The sequence below is a fragment of the Mauremys reevesii genome, linkage group 6 (assembly GCF_016161935.1).
Source record: "Mauremys reevesii isolate NIE-2019 linkage group 6, ASM1616193v1, whole genome shotgun sequence".
Taxonomy (NCBI): Eukaryota; Metazoa; Chordata; order Testudines; family Geoemydidae; genus Mauremys; species Mauremys reevesii.
Genome location: NC_052628.1, coordinates 83,312,582 through 83,318,651, shown reverse-complemented (window position 1 = coordinate 83,318,651; position 6,070 = coordinate 83,312,582).

Here is a 6,070-nt window from a genome sequence, read left to right as displayed (position 1 = left end):
CTACACTATATTCAAGTACAGAAAAAGGTTGTTACAAGTAGGAGGGAGAAGAATTGTTCTTCTTAACCTCTGAGGACAGGACAAGAAGCAATGGGCTTAAATTACAGCAAGGGAGGTTTAGGCTGGACATTAGGAAAAAGTTTCTAACTGTCAGAGTGGTTAAGCACGGGAATAAATTTCACAGGGAGGTTGTGGAACCTCCATCATTGGAGATTTTTAAGAGCAGTTTGGACAAACAGCTGTCAGGGATGGTCTAGATAATACTTAGTCCTGCCATGAGTTTAGGGGACTGGACAAGATGACCTTTCGAGGTCCCTTGATTCTATGATATTCTAATGAGATGCAGTATTTTCTAGCTGTCAGATCTGGACCAGGAGCCTCAGAACTCTTAGAGTTTATTTCCAGCTCTGCCAATGACTGAAAATGACCTTGGGGATTTTCCTTTTCTGGGACTCAGTTTACAACAACTGTTTACAGATTGCACTGTCAGAAAGTGTCTCCTGATATTCAGAATCAGTTTTCCTTTTTTTACTCTCATCCAATTACTGCTAATACTATGACAATCAATTCTTATCCATCCTTACAGCCTATAAATATTTGTACAATTATAATATCCTAATCCAGTCACTGCTTATCCAAGCTCTGTGTACAGCATCATTCCCTACAGTTACCTAAACATGTGGCCTGATTTTCAGAAGTGATAAGCATACAGCAGTTCCCATTAAAGTCAAAGGGAGCTACTAGCTGTTCAGCACTTTGGAAAAATCAGGCCATTTGTTTAGGTACCTAAATATGGACTTAGAAGCCTAAAATTGGGCACCTATTTTTTAAAATCTTGGCCTGTCCACAAAAAGAGAAAGATTGGAGCAGTGAGTTCTAAGAGTTTACAAAACACCTTAACACTTGGTTAAAACAACCTATGAGTTTGTATAAAACTAAGAGTAGGGTTATCTACTGGTGTATGGCAAGAGACATTAGAAGTAGCTTTGATTTAGTAAATGGATACTTTGGGGTGAGGTATGTAAAGTTACCAATATCTGTCAAAATAATTCTGAATTTAATTATCATTTCAATAATTCAATATGTGTTTAAATTTCTAACTTAAGAATTACATTTGGTTGAACAGTTCCTGACATTCCTGTAGCTTTCACTGATCTAAAATTTGACTGGCAAATGGATAGCAACTAGAATTAGGGATCAAAATTTTCTATATGAAAAGAAAATAGTAGATTATTGTTGGCCACTGTGTGATTAGAGTTTGGATTTGATATCTTCTTGAGAAGTTTTGACATCCTACATTAAGTTCATCCACATAAACTCTACAAACATTACCACAGAATCATCTATTTTATTGTCTTAATTTCTTAATGATCTTTTACATCTATTTTGATTAATAAAACATACGTATGTATAAGATTTGTACTTTAGCTAAGCAACCCAAAATTCAAAGACTTCATCAGAAGCCTGGTATGCATAATTGGCTAATTGAAATTACTTCAGCTATGATGTTGTTGGTTTTTTTACTGTAATGCATTTGACCTAGGGTTCACTTGTGATTTAGAAGTATCATTCCTCTGCACCCAATAATAAAAATACAAAAATAGTAACAATAATTGCATTTCTTTATTTACAAGCATACAGCAAACAATATTGTAGAATTAAGCTACAATACAAGTTGAACATGAAAAGAAACCCCCAAGGAAAACAACTAAGTGTGCCTCATTTCAGAAGGTGCAATTGCTATATATCAAGCAATATTGTAATCCCACTGCTGTGCTAATCCTCTGATTACCAGTGAAAGCCATCCTGCCATCTTGCCCACCTGCTTAAAGTTGAATGGTCAGGTAGTTTAGGCCCAAATTTGACATTCTGGTGGTAGTGGTGGGGCAAAGGGAGTTTTACTAGACAATATGAATAGAAAAATGTTCAAGAATGTTTTTAAATATAAAAGAAAACATTTTTTAAAATTAAAGTATTTCCCTGAATTGACAGAATTGTACTAGATCATAATAGCCAGAAAGTAAAAGTGAAAGTGTTGGTATACTGCTGCTTGAAAACATGTTCAAGTCACACTCTGGGACTTTGGGGGTATGTCTACACTGCAACTGAAAACCCGTGGCTGCCCTGGGTCAGCTGACTCGGGCTCACAGAGCTCAGGGGCTGTTTAATTGTGAAGTAGACATTCAGGCTTGGGCTGCAGCCTGAGCTCTAGGATCGTCTTAACTCACAGGGCCTAGAGCACAGGCTCCAGCCTGAGCCCGAACGTCTACACTCCAGTTAAATAGCCCCTTAGCCTGAGCCCAAGTCAGCTGGCATGGGCCAGCCATGGGTTTTTAATAGCAGCTTAGACATAACCTCTGTGCTCTGTAGCAGTGTGTGACATTACCGTGCAATCAACTTTAATAATATAAGGAGATATACCTATCTCATAGAACCGGAAGGGACCCTGAAGGGTCAGGGAGTCCAGCCTCCTGCCTTCACTAGCAGGACCAAGTACTGATTTTGCCCCAGATCCCTAAATGGCCCCCTCAAGGACTGAACTCATAACCCTGGGTTTAGCAGGCCAGTGCTCAAACCACTGAGCTATCCCTCCCCCAACTGTGGAACCACACCCTGGTTTACTGCACAGTAACCTACCAGCTAAATAAGCCTTAAAGGAAATTAGTTCAACCAGAAAACAATCTAGCCATAACTGCTTTCTGGATTGGGATATGAAAGGTAGAGTTACAACATAGGTTTGGTCACAGCATGCAGCCCCAACTCCAGACAGTGGAAGTGCAGGGTTGCATCACTCAGCAGGAGTGATGAAAGATATTGTATCTCTAGCAGGCAAAATACTTTCCAGAGCTAGAAAGAGACCAACTGTGCCACTTTTGGGGAAGGTGCAGTGTCTCTGCTCTCCTCACTTTGGAGAAGCTTGCCTTTACGACAGTACAGATCCTGGGAACGCAAGGATGACTCTTGTGTTTGACTCTTGAGCAGGGAGAGGTTCTTTGTTCTCCAGTCTGGCCCTAGATGTAGGGCTGGCAGAAAATGGTTATACAGTACCTGTGACAATTTGAGGTAATTTTCAGTTTCATGCTAAAAACTATTCATGAGCAAGTTAAATACCCTGCAAAAAATATTTCAATAATCAAGCAGCATGGTTTATATTTTATATTAAGTTAGTAAATACACTGACTAGAGATGGACCAGAGTCCAAATGCTCCATCCAACACCCCCCCAACCTCTGGGGTTTGAAATCCAAACCTGGCTCTGGTTTTTGCAAATGGCTGAAACATAACCATGGAAACAAATGCCCTCCAAACTTCAGGATGTTTGAAATGCAAATCCATAATATGTGGCTCTCTAATAGTAACAAAATACCAGGGTGTTATTTGAATATCATAATGATAAAACAGCATTTCAATACCTGTTCTGCTTTTCTTTAATAGTTCAGAGAATGGAGATGGAAAGGTCACATACTGGTTTCTGGAATAGGGCTTGTCTGCACATGGAAATTTACTGGGATAGCTATGCCAATATAATAATACCAATATAGGGAAACATATTGACTTAGCTGTGTAGACAGCTCTTAGGCCGTTCTTTGAACTGTTCAAAATGTGGTGGTTTCACTTACAAAGCTTCATACAAACACTATTTTTGGTTTGATCCACACAGACCTCAGAAAGGAAATGAATAAATGGGGGCATGAAGCATATGATACCCTCCCGTTTCTTTGAATGGCCTGGGGTACATCCAAAACTTTTAGATAACTGGGCATTCGGATAAACAGAAATGCTATTCTGAGCTGCAGTTTCACAGATATAGAAATACAGGGAACACAGGGAGTAATGCTGATATTTCTAGCGGTATATCTACACTAAAGCCACAGCACAGCTACGGTGCTGCAGCTGTGCCACTATAGTGCCATAGTGTGGATGCTTCCTACATCAACGGAAGGGATCTTTTCCATCTGTGTAGTTATCCACCCCTCCAAGAGGCAGTAGATAGATGGATGGAAGAATCCTTCTGTTGACCTAGCAATGTCCACACTGGGGGGCAGGTTGTCCTAACTATGTTGCTGAAGACATGAAAATTTTCACAGCCCTGGGCAATGTAGCTAGGTTGACTTAAGTTTTAGGTGAAGGGCAGGCCTAGGACCTCAAGAATCTGTAGTTGCTGCTTGAGATCCAAACAGATCTTTTTTTTTTTTTACATTGTCCTGCCAAGCTGCGCAAACAAGATTAGATCTCACTAGCTGCAGTAACCAATAAGAACCACTATACAAATATAAAGCTGTTGAGTAGTGCTAGTGGGTGTTACGAGGCTAATCGAGAAATTACCAGTGGGTGATTCACTAACATAGGGCTACATGGGCGGGGGGGGAGGCACACCGTGGATTCGGATAAACTAGGATTTTTGGAAAAAGAGTATTTGGATAACTGGAATTATACTGTGTAAATGAGCGAGTTGTATAGAGAAGGTAAATCGGGGGCTTCTGTTCTCCCTTTCTCACAACACAACATGAGAACAAGGGGACAGTGAATGAAACTAAAAAGGTGAGAAATTCAAACTAATAAAAGGAAATACTTTTTTCACACAACTCCTGATTAAGCTGTGGAACTTCTTGCCGCAGGAAGTCACTACAGCCAAGAACTTAAGATTCAAAAAGAGAGTGGATAATTATATGGCTATCAAGAAAATCCAGAGTTATAATTAATGACAACAAAAATGTAGGAACCTTGTGCTTCAGTGCTTAAGCCAACCTCTATCTATTAGAGATCAGGGTGAGACTGGGAGATATCCCACATTTGCAGACTGTGGGATTCTGACAACTTCCTTTGAAACATTTGGTACTGGCCACTGTCAGAGAGAATACTGGACTAGATAGGCATTGCTGCTGACCCAGAATACCACTTCCTATGGTCCACATTTGTTTGTACTCCCCAAGTTTTGCTGAGTTTGAACCTCAAATCTCAAACTGAAACTCAGTCAATCAATACTCTCCAGATCTACCTGGTTCCATGTCAAAACCTTGTGAAACTTCAACACTTCTCATGATTTCAACAGAAAATCATAACTTGGCTCGTGTGTATCTGAAATTAAGAACCCTAACAATAATAATCACTGTGGCACCATCTGAGGATCAAATGCTTTGCAAAGATTGATTAATTTAACTTAACTACACAGTCAGTGATGTAGGTAAATATATATTTTCTGCCTTTTCAGATAAGAAAACTGAGGCGGACAGCAGTTATGTTATTGTCCAACATCCATGGCAGAAGCAAGAACAGAACCCAGATCTCCCAATTCAAGTTTTGTACTTCAACTACTGGACTATCCTTCCTCTCCTTACTGAATCTTTGGGAACACACTCTGAGTTTAGAGTACAGAAATAAACCAGATGAATTCTACATGGTTTCAGCTATCATTACGTACATGGCACACTGTGGGACATGAACAATTCTGCATCAATGAAACATTATTGCATAAAGTCAGTCTTCAGTGTGCCACTCATTTTTTTCTGTTCCAGTCAGCAAACAGTAGCAGCATTTGCTGTGCAGTGTTCCAAGCTAAGCGCTGACAATGTGCAGAGGGAACCTTTGCTATCTAGGTATGCATACCTGAACAGAAATGAATTTACCTTTCTGGTCTCTCTCATATTTTTCCATGCAGTACTGGCTAATCAGTCAAGGTATTTCTCTTTAAACAATAAATATTTCTCTCGCTGCCCATCTCTTCCTTTCATTTGATCCAGCAGAAAGTCAGAATAATCCATTGATGAAAAACAGTCATGATTGTGGCAACAGACTGTGATACCACAGAGGATGATAGCTTCTTTGGAAGAATTAAGCAGAGATTTGGTAGGATAAGAGAGGATTCTTTATTCAAAACATTCTGGGCTGTACCCTGAGTTCCTTATTCAGTTTTCAATCACTCCTTATCCAGGACAAACACCCGGGATCCAATTATCAGAGGGGTAGCTGTATTAGTCTGTATCCACAAAAACAATGAGGAGTCTGGTGGCGCCTGAAAGACTAACAGATTTATTTGGGCATAAACTTTCATGGGTAAAACCCCCCACTTC